Source organism: Euprymna scolopes, chromosome 30 (genome assembly GCF_053919585.1).
Source record: "Euprymna scolopes isolate OS-2025 chromosome 30, ASM5391958v1, whole genome shotgun sequence".
NCBI classification, from domain to species: Eukaryota; Metazoa; Mollusca; class Cephalopoda; order Sepiida; family Sepiolidae; genus Euprymna; species Euprymna scolopes.
Genome location: NC_136511.1, coordinates 74,871,942 through 74,892,341, shown reverse-complemented (window position 1 = coordinate 74,892,341; position 20,400 = coordinate 74,871,942). Strand labels below are relative to the sequence as shown.

The window sequence follows — 20,400 nt, the reverse complement described above, 5'->3', positions numbered from 1 at the left end:
AAAAAACAAAAAAAACTGACAAATGGAGAAAAAAAAAGCTAAGTATGCTTTCAGAACGCTGCGAAAACCATAGCGGCGGGGCACTTCAGCATGCTTGGGTCCACCTCAGTGTGGGGTGCTCGGATGTAGCTCGTGCCGTTCTTCGTTTTACATACAAAAGTGTGTTCACACTATTATCGTTGTGCGTCGAGAATACAATATATAATAAACTGCACCCCCCCGATCCTTTCGTATATGTGCAAGTCTTACACGCACGCAGACATACACGAGCGCACTCACACATGTAAGTGAGCCACACACGTGGCGGTGGCGGCGCAGGACGCACTCCCCCGCCACAAGATGATTTTTTTTTCATCATCATTCTGCTGCTCAGTCAATTAAGTTCCCTGTTCCCTTCTTTGTGATAAGCAACCGTTTCCTTCCTGAGTCCCACCCTCTGGTCCCCACCCATCATAGGCTACCACACCCTTCTAACCAATCCAGCCACACTCCATGCCTCTCCTTTACGCTTTGAACAAGATCCCGTGTATTTGCTTCCTGTAATCTTACTTAGTGAGAACAGCGACTTTCAACCTCAAACGTTCCGATGCTTATCAAGAAGAAGGACCAAAACAGAGATTCTGTATTATTGGAATTATTCGGATCACTCTCTAATATCTTGGATGTTATTCCCACAATGTTTCGGCCGATATAACCTCCGACATTCTTTAATGCATGGTCGTACTCGGGAATCTTTATACCGAACTTTGGAATCTCCACGGAATTACAAAAGTAACTCTTTATTTAATTCTCGAGGGTTACTTGCTCTTGTTTCGTCAGCCACGACTGGGATGAAATCATAAGCAATTCATGATTGTATTCTGAGTGTTGCTTGCACTGACTATTGGGCCTTCAACGTTTGGACGACTAATAACCGAAACTGATAAAACTTGGAAATGTTATCCTTTGCGCTACAGGTCCTTCAGATTAGGAAAACAAAAAAGATAAAAAACATGTAATTTTTTTAAATAATCTTTTGTGATAAAAATGTCCGAACTTGTGATCCTAATTATATGGTTATCCATAAAATTTTGAATATTGTTTGCTCCGTCGGGTTTTAATTTCTACTTTTGTTGTTTTGTTTCTTTTGATCGCCTGTAAACCGCAAAGAATTGCATCCTAAATAGATGAACAGTTCAATTCCGTCAACAGAAGATTTATATAAATATATATATATATATATATTTATATATATTTGATAAAAATCGTAATCGCCTGAAAAAGTAATTTGTTAACATTCAACTAACAAGCAAACATCGCTTTCATTTCGAGTAAAAAACACTAACTACAACAATTATGTAATATTAACTTAAAAAAATTAAATTGAACTATCATTACTAACTAATATCAACAATAGTATTGCAACATTTTTCTAAGAAAAGAAGAAAAAAAGTATGTTCCTTGTAAACAACAAACAACGGTGTTAAACAATTGGAAGTTGCTTATTTCACAATTTTTCGCGAATACTTTAACAATGGCGGACGATCCGATGTGACAATTGTCTACAAATACAATTTTCATAAAAAAATATTATTTCTAGTTATTTTATGCTTGATTATTTAAAAACATCGAAAAACGGCAAATTACAGTCCAGTTTGCAACCGAATTATATATGAATCTAGCGTCCAACTTAAAGAATCGATATTGTTATTTTTGATATTCTGAAACGAGACTAGTCAGACTGTATAGTTTTAACGTGTTTTGTTTATTAAAAACAGTTAGACCTTGCGCAATTGAAATCGTCCGGTAAAGTGTTTGATTAAATATTAATTCAGTTTCAAACTTTATCAAAATTGATTCAAATAATTTTGTGGAGCAAATCACTCTTCACAACGTTAATAAAATTACGGAACTTTTTTTAAAACAAAATTCAAACGGCAACAACGACGACAAGAAAAAAAAACAAAGAAAAAAAACAGTATCAATATTTTATTTAAAGTTTTCTGTTATCAAAACAACCTGAAAAGGTAAGCAAAAACAATTTTTTGCCCATTTATAATTCATTTCCGGTAAAATTCGATTAACGATGATAATTTTTTATAAACTGCAAATAAAAATACATTCACATATGTATGAATAAATAAAAACAAAGAACCATTCTGGATTTTGTTTCAGAATTTTTTAGATGAGGATTAAAAATTTATATTATTTAGATTCAGCGTTTAGAGGAATGTTAAGATTTTACTCGGAACACCGCGATGGGTTCCCGACTAGAGCGGGCGATTTCGCCGATTTCAGTGACAGTAAAAGTGTGGAATGGTGGTAAAGTTGTTAATCTTCATTCAGTCATGTGCTATATCTCCCCCCCTGCTAATATATATATATATATATATATATATATATATATATATATATATATACTTTATTTAATCATATAAAATAATATACAAAAGTATAAATTTATGCGTAAACTTTAAGTATTTACTTTAACAGTGCTCAATACGTAAGTAAAGTTAGGTAGTAAGTTATAAAATATATATGGCAGTTAAGCTACACAGAATATTCCGCGTTTCATCCACGCTAGGATTCATCATTCGTGGATGAAACACGGAATATCGGAATATTCTGTGTAGCTTAATTGTCATATATATTTTATAACTTATATATATATATATATATATATATATATATATATATATATATATATATATATATATATATATATATGCGGTATTTAAAGTTTTCTGCTATCAAAACAAACTGAAAAGGTAAGACAAAACAATTTTTATACCTTCATTTTTTATAATTTTATTTTATACCTTTATTACCTTTATTAATCATTTCCGGTAAAATTCGATGAACGATGATAATTTTTTATTAACTTCAAAACAAATACATTCCCATTTTTATGAATCAATAAAAGCAAAGAACCATTATGGATTTTGTTTCGGAACTTTTTAGATGAGGATTGAAAATCTATATTATATATTATTTAGATTACACCGTCCTTATCTTGGATGTTATTCTTATAATGTAATCACCGGCCTTTCTTCGTGTGGGCTTGTCGAACTCCGTACTCTTTATGTGGAACTCGGAAATCTGTATAAGAATAAAATTACGGACTACATGAGACTTGGTCCAGGGCATTTCTAACGAAACGAGACCAGCCTGATTCGTTGAATTGAATTAAGGGTTCCGTTCGGAATTCTGTATAGATTTTCGATTTTGAGGTAATAGATGACATATTGGAAGGAGGACGCTAGTTATATCGACCAATCTATTGTAGGAATTTCATCCAAGATGAGAAGAGGTGTCTGAACGAGACAAATATTTAAAATAAAATTAGAAACTAAATGAAGCTTCCTATCTTAAATAATAATAAAAGGAAATATTTATTTTTAATGAATATTTACAACGGGCGCTTTATTTACGAAAATAGTGTTTATCTTTCTAGTGAAATAATCATATATATATATATATATATATATATATATATATATATATATATATATATACATATATATATATATATGTATGTACTTATATATAAAATATATGTATGTACTTATTGATTTGTAAATCGCCACTTGTTCTCGTCTTCTCTTACCAACAACGGCTATATTTCACTCCTCGCATTGTGACAGCCTTCTAAATCTCTACTATCTATCTATCTATCTATCTATCTATCTCTCTATATATACATATATTGTGTATATATATATATATATATACATATATATATATATATATATATAGATATATACGCAATATGTGTATATTTATATAATTATTTCACTAGAAAGAGAAACATAATTTGCATATGTATATATATATATATATATATATATATATATATATATATAGTGAAAAAAATCACAAAAGGATATATTCCAAAGTTCATGATGTTGACCACCTTATAATTTATTCCTTTAATTCAGTTGACATTTACAATTATTGATAATATCTGTTTCGTAGCGGAAAATCAATCACTTAATTATTATATGAATTAGTGAATCGATTTTGCGTTAACTCAGCAGAAGAACTAGCAACAATCAATCCGTCAAAATAAAATAAAATCCGAAAATTGGGAGAGAAGCTGTAAATACCTTAAAATATGTTTCCATTATGCCATTTTGAATTTAATTAAAACATTGTAAAAAGAATTGTAAATGTGAATTAAATTAAAGAAATAAATTATAAGATGGTCAACATAATGAACTTTCGAATATAGACTTTTCCTATTTATTCACTATATTGCTATGTAATTACATTGAGCTTCTTAAATAAGGATTAGTATATATTATAAGGAAATAAAATATATTTGCACAGATATATATATATATATATATATATATATATATATACATACATAAATACATACATAAATAAAATAGATAAACCTCATAATTTATTATACCATATCTGTTCACACTGAAACACTTATCACAATATTCTGTGGATCAATATTAAAAAACCTTGTTAAACTTTGTGACATATTTCCATTCTATGGAGATCAGGCGCGAACCAACACCCCATAATTTTATCATACCATATTTCTTTAAACTGAAACATAATTATCAAAGTATACTTACGCAGATAGATATGAAAAAGTCTTTATTAAAGTGTGTGCCTATTTCCATTCTATAGAGGCCAGGCGCGAACGCAGACCCCATAATTTTATTATACCATCCCTATTTAAGTTAAAATATACTTATCAAAGTATTATTATGTACATCTATATCAAAAACACTTGTAAACGTTTTTTTTTAATTTTTAAATTTTTTATTTCCATACTTTGTGGACCAGGCGCGAACGCAGACCGCACAATTTTAATGAACCACTGTTCTGCTAGATCAAACATACCCATTCTTGTGTCTCGATACATCTTCTATCATTATATGTAATCAGTTTTTTAAAATAGTCAACCATATAGGAGCCTATTCGTGACCTGACACACACACACACACAGATATTCAGCTTCATATATATATATATATATATATATATATATATATATATATATATATATATATATATATACTAGCAGGGAGACCCGACGTTGCCCGGGATTGAATGATGATCAACGAATATTTCACACTTCCATATGTGTATTGTCACTGTAACGGGTGGAGTCGCCCATTCTTCAATCAAATCGATTGACTGTCTGCTCTAGTTGGGGACCCATTACGGTGCACCGGAAGGGAGCTTCACATGCCTCCATGCAGGGGTTCTGTTCATAATACATTGTAGTCTACATTGCACTGTAGAGAACTTCTGTTGATTTCATACAATTATTTTTATATTTATAATGACTTGAAATGAAAAAAAATAGAGTATCATGGTTTACGTGTGCTTAAAAAAGAAACATTAATTTCGAACGCGCTTCTGTCATATCAAAGAACCTAATGTTGATTTTATATGTCGAGCTTTTCGGCTTGTGTGGTAATAAACCGTTTCAAATGCGCTTGTTATGTTAGGCTATTTAAGTTGTAAATTTGCTTAAAAAAAATAGCTTGTTCCTCTTTACCGCTAATTCGATGATGGATTATCGATACTTATTGAAGACAATCCGATACAAACATATTTATGAACACTGCCAGGTATATAAAGAACGTTCGGGTGAAAGTTCGTGTAACATTTCATAAAAATCGACCAAGTTCGTGTAATATTTCATAAAAATCGACCAAGTTCGTGTAATATTTCATAAAAATTGCTTCGAGTGCATAAGGATCTCCCTCTCTCTCTCTCTCTCTCACTCACACACACACACACACACACACACACACACATCCTCTCACACAATGTTCCTTTTATGTAAATAGTGTGTGTGCGTACGCGTGTAAGTATAGAAAATCAATACAAAAAGTGTATATGTTAAATTATTTTCTCTCTTTATTATTTGGTGATGTGTATGTATACAAAACGCCTTTTGAAAAGGTTTCCTTAAAGAAACAATTTTCGACCGAATGTGTGTGTGTGTGTGTGTATATACATACATACATATATATATATATATATATATATATATATATATATATATATAAATGTGTGTGTGTGCCTTCATTCTTTGGGACAGAGAAAAGTTTATTGTTTAATGCCTGAGTCGTACAGACCGGAAAATGCCGACGGGGCTACACAGGCACTTTTCTAAATCTAGAGTGCTGCTTTATGTGGTGCTGGCATGACTCTCTCCGCCTTCTGACTTTGTGTCACATCTTTCTACGGTGGGCAGGAACTAAATACTAACCAAACAAGACACATTACCAGTGAGGCTATTATCAGCTATTGTGAATTTTTGGCCGGAGTGAAAGAATCATCTTAAGCATGCAGTTATACAGCGAGATGTTTATTCACATTACATTTCAATTTATATATATTAATAAGTAGAGACAGCAAAGAACCGAAACAAAATTCTAAAAACAAGCAATTCGAGAAAAGCTGCTATTAGGGTAGCTGCTGCAAAGAAGGTGGGTTCCCTCTATCGAGCTAGAAAACTACTCACACTTGAGAGTATCCTGTACCTCTACAAGGCCACCATTTGCCCATGCATGAAGTATTGTTGCCACATATGGGCTGGTGCATCTGCCACTAGTCTCTCTCTCTTAGATAGGGTTAAAAAAAAGAGTTGTCAATTTAATCAGTCCCACTTTATCAACTAAGCTCCAGACCCTGTCTCATCGCCGCAATGTTGCATCACTGTGCATGTTTTATAAATATTTTAATGGAATGTGTTCTGATGAACTATTTTCACTTGTACCCCCTCGACGCACATAACACCAACAAACCCACTTGGCAATAAGATCTCACCCCTTCACTGTTGATGTCCCTAAATGACAGAAATCTTTCTATTCTAATAGTTACTCCCCTCGAAAAAACTAGATTTTGGAATTCTCTTCCTTCTGCCTGCTTCCCTGGCTGTACTGATATGCAGAAGTTTAAATGTAACATAAACAAATAACTTGTTAATCTTTCCTAGAAATGGCTCCAAATAGTAGCCCCTTACGTCCAAGTGGCGATATGCTTTGTAAGGGGTGAACATGAGTAAAAAAAAAAAAAAAAAAAATGAACGATCCTTGCCATCTAGTGATATAGTTGGTAAAGGGATATGATTTAGTTGATTATTGAATTGATCAAAAGTATTTACGTCCAGGGTACACAAATGCAGCATGTTCGTCAATACAGATTCCATCGGAGTATCAGATCGGTGCAAAAGTTTGCGTCATTTTGTAAAAGGGATATTTTAAATCATTATAATTTAGGAAGGGCGTTCCAAAAACGTTCAAAAAGCTTCTTTTTTTTTTAAATCGTGAAGACTGTGCAAGTTATTGTACCACACATGGCGCTGTGACCTGCAATCGGTATAGGGTTATCACAACCTCAGCGTGTGGTCCTAATAAACAGATGATGAGACACTTCACTGTTCCATATCTGGTGCATTCTGCTGTGTTTCAAAACCGTTCAAAAATGTGCTTCAGAATTTTTTTTTTCTACATTGTCCCCACCATTCTCAATACCTTTTCACCAGGAATTCAATGCCGCGTCTCTGCTTTTGAATCACGCCGTTGACAGCATTTGCTTTCATAGAGTTTCGCACATCAATATCTGCAATAGAACTACGAAGCTCAGTTCATGGATGCACAATTTTAGTCATCATAACAAAACAATTTACAATCCCCTTTCTAATCAATTCAAGTGGAATAAAAATAGGAAGCATTACTTATGGAACGCTTCTCGTATTTTATGCATATTGTTATTAATTAAACATATCACCATTATTAGTGTTTCTTTCAGATTGTTTAAGTATCCTTCATAATTCTCTATAATATTCCCACTCATGTTGACCCGAAAACGACGTTATTTAGTCAATAGAAAGGAATTTGTCTTCCATCATGATAATGCCCGTCCTCACACTGGTATCCTAGGAGAATTTAGTTAAGAAATGTTGCCCCGTCCTGCATATTCTTCTTAGCTCTTACGTGTAATCACTTATTACAAGGATTAAAAAGCCATTTAGATGATCTCGGATTAACCTCACGAGAGAATATTGAACATGGTTAGATTCAGCTTTCACAATAAAACGTAAAGAATCTTACAAGCGAAGCATTTATAAGCTAGTTGACTGATGGAATCAAGTTATAGAAGGTAAAAGGTGCTGTTTTCTACGACGTTCCGGCCAATTATTCCTCTGGCGTTCGTCAGGTAAACCGCAATGGGATATGAATGTCGAATCCTCCAACTACATCCACAGCAATTACTGCTTTCAGTAGTTGTTGTTATCTTACTACGATTTGGTCAACTAATCCTCTGACCGACTTTGGGTGGGATTGAAACCGCTACCTCTAGGCAATACTCATTGGGAATCTTGGATATTTCTGCATCGCTATCCACTACGCCACGGCCGCCAAGGGCAATCTAGGTTGGATTTTTTGATCTTATAAATCCACAATCTTCCGATTGTCGGGCCCGTGCCGATGATTATATTGAATTAATTTTTGGAATTATTTTGGTTGGTTGTTTTTGTTTTACGGCATATCAACCTTTTTCAGGTTATTTAATGCCGAATCCAAAGATTCGGAAGAAAAAATTTTTTAATAGAATATATTTGTTGTTTTCAAGTCAGTTTCTATTTAACCCATAGTTGGGACCCTAACAGGTACTACCACTCCGAGTCAAATGGACCTGGGGGCAATGGCAATTAAAGGGTGGCTCCACACTCCCTAAAGCCCGCAAGCTGGGGCCTTACCATTGGATATAGTTTAAAGTCATATCCAGGACCAGAATTATTTTGGAGATGAATAAATTAATTTTTTTAATTTAATTATTTGGACTATTATTCTCACCTTCTAGTTGTTGTTTTCTATGACGTTTCAGCCAAACCTTTACTGACGAAGGTCAGAGGAATAATTGGCCGAAACGTCGTAGAAAACAACAACTAGAAGATGAGGATAATAGTCCAAATAAATAAATAAAAAAAAAATCAAATTTACTCATCTCCAAAATAATTCCAAAAATTAACTCAATATAAAAGTGCTACTGTTGTAAATGAAGATTATGAAAAACATAGTTTTCCATAATTAAGATGAAATTTTCGACCTAATACTTGTAAATAAAGCACAAGGACTTTATATTGGACTGAATAGGACCAAATTATGAAAACGATATACGAGGTGCCTTACATAAGTTTTCACACTTTTTTGTACAGGCATTTAAAATTAGTTTAGATTCTTAAATATTCTGTAGCTTATTGCTATACATCTTATGTAATGACTGACCAATTTTTCTTATTCCAAGTTCAGATTAACAGCTACAGCAGAAATTGGAATACACCTTACTAAATCTTTGTTGTAACAGCTGGTGAATATCAAAAATGCAATCTGGACATGTGGATACTTTAGAAGAACGATATGCAATAAAATTCTGCTTTTAATTTGGAAAAATATCACAGACACCTATGGAATGCTTCAGACTGCTTTTGGACCATCTTACTTGAATTGGGCATCAGTTTTGGAGTGGCATAAGAGATTAAATGAAGGCAGGGAGTCTGCGAGTGATGATGAGAAGTGTGGGAGGAGTAAGGAAATCAGAACCCTATAGTTGATTGGTCAAATAAAGAATTTCGTGTGTCTTTGGAGAGAATAAGTGCAGAGTTTGATGTCAATGTGAGAACTGTTCACCAATTTTTCATGATGAACTTAAGATGCGGAATATTTGCGCGAAGTTTGTCCAGAGGCTGCTCAGAGAAGATTAGAAAGAAAGTTGTCATGCGCATCAAGACAGTTCCGCACCTTCTGTATAGTCCAGACCTTGCTTCCTGTGACTTTTGGTTATTCCGTGAGCTCAACGAAAACCTTAAAGGCTGTCATTATGGGGCAATTGGGAAGATGAAAGAGGCTGTGATAAGGGTTATTGAATATGTATATGTTTATATATGTGTATATGTGTATGTATATGTTTATATATATATATATATATAAACATATACATACACATATACACATATATAAACATATACATATTCATATATATATGTATATATATATGTATATATATGCATATGTATATATATATATATATATATATATATATATATATATATAATCATATACATATGCATACACACATGTATTGAGACACAGGAATGAGTAAGTTTGATCTGGCAGAACGGTGGTTCATTAAAATTGTGGGGTCTGCGTTCGCGCCTGCTCCACAAAGTATAGAAATAAAAAAATAAAAAAAAAGGTTTACTAGTGTTTTTTTATATATATGTACATAAGAATACTTTGATAAGGATGTTTTAACTTTAATAGGGATGGTATAATAAAATTGTAGGGTCTGCTTTCGCGCCTGGCCTCCATAGAATGGAAATAGGCACAAACTTTAATAAAGACTTTTCATATCTATTTGCATAATTATACTTTGATAATTATGTTTCAGTTTGAAGAAATATGATATAATAAAACTATGGGGTGTTCGTTCGTATGGGGTGTTCGTTCTCATCTGAGCTCCATAGAATGGAAATATGTCACAAAGTTTAACAAAGTTTTTTCTAATATAGATCCACAGAATATTTTGATAAGTCTTTCAGTGTGTACAGATATGGTATAATAAATTATGGGGTTTATCTATTTTATTTTTACTTTCATCATATTTTGCTTTGGTTTTGATACCCCCAAATTCAACCCAAATTTACACCCTTCCTTGTCATAACCTATCATACTTTCATAAATCAGAGTCCATTTTCTGCAGGCTGTTTTTGAAACCAGTCAACGACGGGTACTTTTGCTAGTATATATATATATATATATATATATATATATATATATATATATATATATATCAGTAAGAGTCAGTGGTTATTGTGGCCGACTACCTGTGTTTCCTACGAGTAAACTAATCCATACACAATAAATATCGGAAGACAAAGCTGTAAGGCGGGAAATGATATGCAGTGGACCAACGGAGACTGTTAGTCAGCTAGATGAACAGCCCTCACTTTTGTATGTTCCTGTTATTTTTTTTCTGAAACAAGGTCATAACAGCGGTGTATATCTCTGAGTATATCTATCTTATATTATAACAAAGTTGAGTCAGTCTATGCTAATTTTTCCAAGTCACATTTAAATTTAATTCTCAAAATCATATTAAATTTTTGCATGATGGTAAAGAAACAAGAAGGGAAACTAAAACGAATGTATTCAGATTGCTTAGATGTGATGTGTATTTCAAGCCGAGATTTGAAACGCAAACGGACGGTGTATCACATCTTCCTGCGGTAGAAAGTAGGTAATATCGTCAGAAATTGCAGGGTTTAACAGGGTGAAGGCGGGAATAAGAAATAAAGTCTTTTATGCATTATAAATAGCGATAACATCCAATTGCATCCAAGAAAAGAGAATTTCAATCCTAGAGAATGTTAATTTTAACAAGAGAAGTAACACTTGAAGCAGACAGAATGAAATTAGGGGATTTTATTGAAAGCAGATGAGTGGCGTATATTGTTTTTACATATGTGAATATTATGTATTTGGGGACAAAAAATAAGATTGAAATTGAACAAAGAACAAGTGAATTTACTGGAAGCCTGAGAAAATCATGGATTACAATAGAGAAATGCGAACATTAAAAGTTTTTTTTTTTCCATTCAATTTATGACATTATATAATCAATTCTTAATGCTGCAATGTTTTAAGTTATAAATCAATTATATTTTTACTAGAATATCTTGTCCTTTTCTTTTCCAGTTTTAACAACTAGTTCTTTACTTTTTCATGTTTAAGCGTAACCATATTACTTTTCATGCTCGCATTTTTCTATTATAATATATATATATATATATATATATATATATATATATATATATATATATATATATATATAACTGGGCCTTTGTTCCGTAAGTGCCTGCCCATTGGCTGATTAGGAAGGGATCGGTGGAAACTAGGAAGCTGATTGGCTAACTAAAAGTTCAAAAGAATATGCATATATAAAAACGCGAGACTACGCCAAGTCTTCGCATAAGCCTGACGAATCCTAGTGTGGATGAAACGTGGAATATTCTATGTAGCTTAATTGCCATATATATATTTTTTAACTTACTATATATATATATATATATATATATATATATATATAACTACTTCATTTATTCACATAAATTTAATATACGAAAGTATAGATTTATGCGTAAACTTTAAGTATTTACTTCAAAAGTGTTCAATACGTAGGTAGAGCTAGTTAGTAATACTATATATATATATACGTTTTATTTTTTATTACCGTATCTTTCTGTAAGGTTAGATTATTGTTTCAGTTACCCGGCCGTTTTTTTTGGCCGTCTGTAGCTTCCTCAGACTTTTACAGAAAGTTTACAGTTTCTGTAAAAGTCTGAGGAAGCTACAGACGGCCAAAAAAAACGGCCGGGTAACTGAAACAATAATCTAACCTTACAGAAAGATACGGTAATAAAAAATAAAACGCATATTTGTTCTACAACAGTATTGAGCACTTTCTTCAGTTTTTATTAATTACTATTTCCACTATATATATATATATATATATATATATATATATATATATATATATATATATATCGAAAAAAATAAAGTACTTCTACGGAGGTAGAAAAGCTACTCCGTTACCCAACATGGGTTCGGGATAGGTTTTGTCCCTTCTCTTCGGCCGACTTACCATTTCTTTATTAGAGTGTGAAGAGGCAGTTTATTATTATTATTATTATTATTATTATTATTATTCTGTGCTATCATACACTTTGCACCGTGAAGACGGTGCAAGTTATTGTACCACACATGGTGCAGTGACCTGCAATCGGTATAGGGTTATCACAACCTCAGCGTGTGGTCCTAATAAACAGATGATGAGACACTTAACTGTTCCATATCTGGTGCATTCTGCTGTGTTTCTATTCCCTTGTTGAGAAAGATCGAGACTGAATTGCCTGTTCACTTAAGGGGAGAAACGGTGACCCGGGATCAATAATTGTAAACTTACAGTATTATTTTCGTAAGTGATATCCATTAAATCTCTTTGGACTATTGTCTTTATCGACATCAATTATTTTCATAGTGTTGTGACATGGCTGCGAGGACAAGAAATTAGGAATTAATGTTGGCCATTTGTTTCTGTTCGGTGTTATACTGGAACAGTAAACATGAGGCACTAAATAAATTAAATGCATTCTTTTTTCCTTTTCTTTCTTCTTCTTTTTCTTTTCTTCTGATTATTATTATTGTTATTGTTGTTATTATTATTTAAAAAAGAAAGGGGAGTGGGTTATGCGATTTAGAAAGGAGGAGGGAAGAGAGGAGGAAACAGGGAGGGAGAAAGGTTTAAAGATCAAGAGTTAAACGTTTAAGATATTGCAAACACATTTTACTTCTTTTTTTTTTCTTTCTTTTAGGTTTCGAGTGATGCTGGGTATCCCTGGTAGTGATTGAATAAAATACTTACTATAGCGTGACGACATTCCTCAAACAAGGTTAGCATGGTAGACCGGACGACTGAGATAAAAATGTTGCGCCGCATCTAACAGATGCGACTAAATGAAAAAAAAAGAGAATGAAATCGATTGAAAGAAATGCGTGGGTGATTCTCGAAGGAGTCAAATGTCGGTTTGTAGATTAATCTCTTTTCACGACCGTGTCATCACACAAACACCCTCTTATTTATAATCTAGTAGGGCTTTATAATAATTTAAAAAAAACTTTGGCGAATTACGAAAACGAGAAGAATCTATTCATTTACTGTTATTAATATACGAAAATGGAAGGAAAACAACGGTTTCCTTATTTAATAAATACGGATACAGGATGAGACCCCTTGCCGTAAAGACCCGGAGATCAACAACAACAGTTCTAAAAATGTAGGTAAAAAGGCGCCAGTGAAAAACGTAAGTGTATTTATTTCGGCTGGCGTCACATAGTTTTACGTGTATTAATATAATACGCATATAAATATGCGCGTATATTACCGCGCCTGTTTTGTTTATAAAAGAATTCACATAGAAACTTGTGTTCGATTAACAGTATGTATATATTGGTGCTGTTTAGTTTTCCTTGAAAATCTCTCGTTATGTGTGTATTGCTTGCTGAGCCATTTACCCTCAAAATAGCTAGGCTTGTTTGAGACATACGAATTTGCATTTGAACGAAGGGCAGACAATAAGGCGAGAAAGGTGCCTTTCGTGTTTCTATAGTGCACCCTGAAATTATTTAATTGGTTGAGAGAAACTGTTGATTCCAGTTTTTTGTCCAGTCAAGAATTGATACGTCACTTTGCTGTCTCAAATAACGCTAAAATGATTTAGTTTAGGTTGGGTATTCGAAAGCAAACGAGCTTGTGTATTATCTGGCTGGATAAAAAAAAGTCGGTTGGAAAAGATTATAAATCACTACTATACATCTGTTACATGACTGTCCCAGGATCCCCCCCACTGGGGGGGGGGAGACTGAGACTCATGAAGCACTGGAAAATGTCGGGCAGATATGATTTTTTTTTATTTGTTGATTATCATTGGTGTGCCCGGTGTTATATAGTTGCTTCATTAAAGAGTCTTAGAGAGAGACTATTATAAGTGATGCTTTTTCTTGTGAGAGTTCTTATTAGTAATCATATGAGTCTTAGTGAGAGTTCTTGTCTTATTACATATGATGTTGTATCTTAGAGAGAGAGAGATGTTGTTGTAATGACATTTTATAACACAGACATATAATAACAATACAATTTACCTTTTTGTAGAAATCACAAACACAAAGATGAGCTTTATCACAAACACATGATGAATTTATTTTCTGACGACCGGTCGACTTCCTCATTAAGAACTCAAAGTTTCACATTTTAGTTTCTGAAGTAAGGTCTCGCTTCAGACGTCCGCCTGTCTCTGAGTTTTCTCACTGACTGTCTCTGACTCTCTCCGACCAACTAACTCCCACTTGCTATATTGAGAAATCCATGCATCCCGGCCACGTGAGCAAAATTCACGTGTTTCAACATGCGCGACTTTGCACGTTTTCGACATTGATTTCTCAATAACCTATTTTCCTTGTGTTGTTTCCACAAAGGAATTTAACCTACATATCTAATTTATTTAACTCATATTTTATTATCCACATTCTTTTAACAATTGAATAGTTTATTTATTATTTATTTCATCCGAATTAACAATTTACTGGACATTCCATTTAAACCTATTGTTCTTTAAAACTTATGTCCAGGGTTCGATTTCTGCTTTCTCTTATTTCCATTTTAACTAATCTCTCTATTTTTATACTTACATGAACAGGGGACAGCCCTTATCATGTAACACCCGGGTGACGGCAAAAGACCCAGCTGAAAGAAAGATTGGATTTGTAAATTTCATTGTTTTATGAAAAGCGACAAACCATTGTCACTTTCTAACGAAAACATGATTTCGTTGTCGGTGCAAACGAATGATAACTCAAGGTTAGAGGAGAGAAGTTTAGTCTTTGAGTACAGTTACCCCGACCGAGGTTATCGACATGACTCCAGGGGCCATGAGAAAACCGCCTGCAATTCCACCGGTGCATTCGTGGAGGGAAGAGGGATTTCCCTGGGATAACGCTGTTAAGTTTGATTGTTCAAGGGAACAACCTCGGCTCACCCCTTCCCTGAGTATATTAACGGAGAACAGAGCCGAAAACGTGAGTCTGACACTGTATTTTAACTTGTAAAGAGTCGCCACACCCTCTCTGCTCCCGCATTTAAACCACGCCGCAAAATCGAAAAGAGTAGGTATCTAATAATAGACGCAGAATGTCAGACGTATTGTACCATTCATTTATCTATTGTATGTAATTCTTTCCTTTTTTTTGGAAATTAATCAGTGAAAACGAAGAGCTGAGTTGTGTTGTTTGTTTTGCGCATGAGATTTCTTGCTTCCAGCATAGGCAGATCGACGAAGCGACAACATATCAACCCAGTTGCGAAATTAAGACCAACCAAATCGATTTACGGGCCCTGCCACACTAAGTGACTTTGCTGCCCTGCGCAGGACAGGTCTCAATCTCCCGTCAAAAATGACGAAAATACATTATGCTTTACCAGTATTCATGCTAATACGTATATAAAATCATTGAATTGTGTAATTTAATTTTTCATAGAAAAATTCTCATCATCCAACCATAACCCAAAGAAGGAAACAGAACACGGACGTTTATTTTTTGTAGCTTGAAGGTTTTTTTTATTTTTTAATCCGAATCCATTTAAAATGGCAGTTGTCTGACTTGCTATTTTCTTTCACGCTTCCTCTCGCCACTTTAAAGTTTGAGAAAAGGGGACGTTTTCGATTTATTAACTTTTGCGGACGGAAATTACATGCATTTATTATCTTCTATTATATATATATATATATATATATATATATATATATATATATATAAAGCAGTAGATGTATCATGTGTGCCTGTCTGTGTGTAAAGATTTAACCGATGAACTCTTTAACCTACGAGTCATACAACAATGCAGTTGACAGGAAACTAGTAATTATATACTAAGAAGAGTTTATAAATAGTAAAATCTTTGTTTGGGTGAATGAATAATGCGTACAAAAGTAGGCAAGTTGGAATGCAGAATGTTCGTTTCAACTTATCGATATTTCTATTAGTTTGTACATGCGTAAACTAATCATAGCTAAAACTGATTTAATTTTATAACTATCGTATGGATATGTTGGGTTAGTTCAAACGTTATAAAACGCGGTTGGAGCGCTAAATGTTTTGCTTTCGATGTTTGCCGATGGCAGCTAAGTCATTTCTTCAAAACTTTTGAAATCACTACTATATATATATATATATATATATATATATATATATATATATATATATATATATATATATATATATATAAAGGGGTTACCACATGTTAAGGACTGATCGCCGCTCCATGAAAAGGGTTAACATGTATATTGTAGTCATTAGAACAGTTGCGTAATAATCGATTGTAGTGGTAATTTGGTATAATTAGATTATATACGAGGACGGTTGAATGAGAACGTGTTTATGTTGGACTTGAAGACAATATTCTAGTCAGCTGGAAAGGAGACTAACGGAACAAAGTTCCACAGGCGAGCAGTTCTAAGGAAGAAGCTTTGTTCATGGAATCCACGTTTAGGTTAAGGCACTGATCGGGAGTTTATTGATAGGGGTTTGGGTTAGAAAAGTGTTCTTTGTGAAAGATTGGCAGGGGGGGAGGGCAGAGATTAAACTTTGGTCGAACACTTGCTATGAAAATAACGATAGAGCAGGGACAGACTCGCAACTTCTCCATCTGCTAAAAAGAGGTTGCAGACAAGAGAAAAGGGCATCACCGACTAGATTACGAAATTTGTTTTTAACTTTGTCAAGATAGGATAGGTGCTTCGAGCAACTTCTGTCCAGATGTGGAAAAAGTATTCCATCCTAGGTCGTACTTGGCTCTTATACAGGTGGTAAATTGCATATATATATATATATATATATATATATATATATATATATATATATATATATACGTGTGTGTGTATGTATGTATGTATGTATCTATGTATGTGTGTATGTATGTATGTGTGTATGTATATATACGTATATATGCTTGTATACGTATACATATTTCTATATATATACATATTTCTATATATATACATACATATATATACATACATATACATATATACATACATATATATACATATACATATATATACATATATACATACATATATATACATATCCTACATATATATACATATATATACATATATACATATATATATATACATATATACCTACATATATATATATACACAAATAGAGAGTTGGCCTTGTAATAATACATAAAAAAATCTGCATGAATTAAAATATATTAAGCGCATTTTACGACCGCCATATTTGGGTTTCCCCACCCTTTCCGGTATACAAATAAATACATATTGGTCATCATTAATAAAAACGCCAATACCTTTGTACATAATTTAGAAGCGAAAATATTTTTCAAGGCTGTATACATGTTGTGAAATCTGTTTTTGTTTTTAAGATCATAAGAAAAAAAGTACATACGTTAAGATGATCTTTTAAAAATTAATATGAAGTGCTTCCTTTATTTTTTCTTTTAGTGTTCACATTCCAAAAGTCATGTTTCTGAAAAGGTAGGGGAAATTGCTTTTATCTGAGTCAGAAGCAATCTAACACTTATCATTGACAGATTTTCGCTCTTGAAGTAGTGTTTTTAGTTCTTTATATCAAGTGACGTCATGCCTTGTCTGATGCGATTTCCATTTACAAATGACAAAGAAGAATTCATTAATTCAATATTTTAATATTTCTTTGATGATCGATAAAATACAACATAATCATGTTCATTCATTAGATCACCTTAGAACATTGAAATTAAGCGACGTTGAACCTGGCTAGGACAAGACGAGTGGGCATTTGTCTATACAAAACGTTTTACACTAGAGAATGGCGAAATTCTCGGCAAAAGAATTTTATCTCTGAAAATAACTTTAGCAAGAACTTCAGTATAACCGTCTACAACATCTCCCCTGGGCGGATGTGCTGTTCTCAATCAAGTGGCGACACTCTTAGGAGTGAGTATCCTATCTTGTGATTTTATTAGCTTTTTATTGATAAAATACTATTATAATGCTATCCTTCGGTGCTAGTTCACATTTTTTCTTACTAAATCACTATTTATTAAGGCCAGGGTTCACTCAAGGATAAAGGTTAAAATCATCATTAGAGTTTTTCACTCCATCTTGAGATCGATGTCCGAGATATCACTCCACATCGGAGCATGCTTCGCTTAGGGGACACTCTGAAGATTTGTGCAGTAGTGTGCACGTTAGCACCACAGGGACACCGGGCGTCCTCTATATAGCCTCACTTTCGCAGATTGTTCCATGTTTTGGCAGCCTTCGCTCAGACCCTGTTGAGTGTTACCCACTCTTTCTGGGGAGTTCAGAATTTGCTGGGAGGTCTTCTTTCGGTGCCGAAAAGCCTTGTTGTTGTCTTTGACGGATGTATGTCATCAACGCAAGCGGGGGGGGGGGTCAATGGCATTGTTCGTTTGAGGCCTGTCATAGGGCAAATCTTTTTCAAGATGGTAATCGCTGCGGCACTTCTTGATATATAAATAGGGGGTGGCGATTGCCGTTGCTCTGCTTGACACTCTCTGTCTTCCCCATCGACGGATCTGTGGCGGAGCGATTCCGGACATCCTATAGACAGATGGCAGGGTGGTTGATTTTAGCTTGCAAGTAATTGTTCTGCATGCCTTGTTGAGCTCGACGTCAACATTGCAGCATAAGTTTAATCGGTCCGTGCAACTTCGCAGTATTTTACAGTCGAGAAGTGCAGCGCTTTATCTGACAGGCCTAGCGTCTGTTTCTTGGCTTCCAAGAGCTATTAGCGAGCCATACTCTTCCAAGCAAAAAAAAAGGTTAAAATGATCGTCAGTCGCTTAAAAAGGGATCGGAAACAATGGGAAGATTGATAATATTATTTAAGAGGAGCGTATTGTCTCTGGGGAAGGTTCAAGTTTTTGTTTACACTAGACTTGTAGACACACCTGTTTGTGGAAGTTTCGTTTGATTTTGGGAAAAGAGAGAAACGAAAGTGTCTTGTTGTAGCTGTAACTAGACGAGTTCTTGCATAGATGCATTATAGTGAGTTACCAAATGTTGTAGTTTAGTCAAACACTTGCTATGAACATAGCCTTACATAAAAGAGACTATCAAATATCAAGTGTGTGTGTGTGTGTGTGTGTGTGTGTGTGTGTGTGCATATACAGCTTAGATCTGCGTGTTTGCTTGCTTGTGACGATTAAACCGTCTTTCCGTTTTGCGAATTTCAGTGTGTTTATTATATAAACATTGTTGGTTATATATGTGCATATATTTTTCAGTTGGATCCCAATTTTTCATCAGACTAAAAAAGAATCCATTCTTTTTTGGTCTGATAAAGTGTTATACTAGAATGTGGATTCCACTGAAACATGTATACATATATGTAACCAATCATGTTTGTATAATAAACAAACATATATATATATATATATATATATATATATATATATATATATATATATATATACTAGCAGTTAAGCCCGGCTTTGGTCGAGTCCTATGTACTTATTACTTCATGTGTATGTATATATATATTTTTTTATTAGGGGTAAACAGTTACATATGGTCGCTACAAATAGCCATCTGTTTCAGTCAAGGAGACTTCATCAGGCGACCTGGAACCTCACGACGCAAATGGAAAAAAAAACAAAAAAAAAAGTTGTTTTTTTTCTTTTGCGTCGTGAGGTTCCAGGTCGCCTGATGAAGTCTCTTTGACTGAAACAGATGGCTATTTGTAGCGACCATATGTAACTGTTTACCCCTTATAAAAGAAATATTCCGCTCTT

The 20,400-nt window shown here is 33.7% G+C and overlaps 1 protein-coding gene across 1 annotated transcript in view; it reads left to right on the top strand.

Annotated features, from left to right (window-relative positions):
- The first annotated feature begins 291 nt into the window (after positions 1–291).
- Positions 292–20,400, top strand: part of LOC145254841 (uncharacterized) — a 38,894-nt gene continuing 18,785 nt past the window's right edge. Inside the window, exon 1 of the mRNA XM_080113678.1 lies at positions 292–2,006. The gene's annotated coding sequence lies outside the window, so the exon portion shown is untranslated. The remainder of the gene's footprint in view (positions 2,007–20,400) is intronic.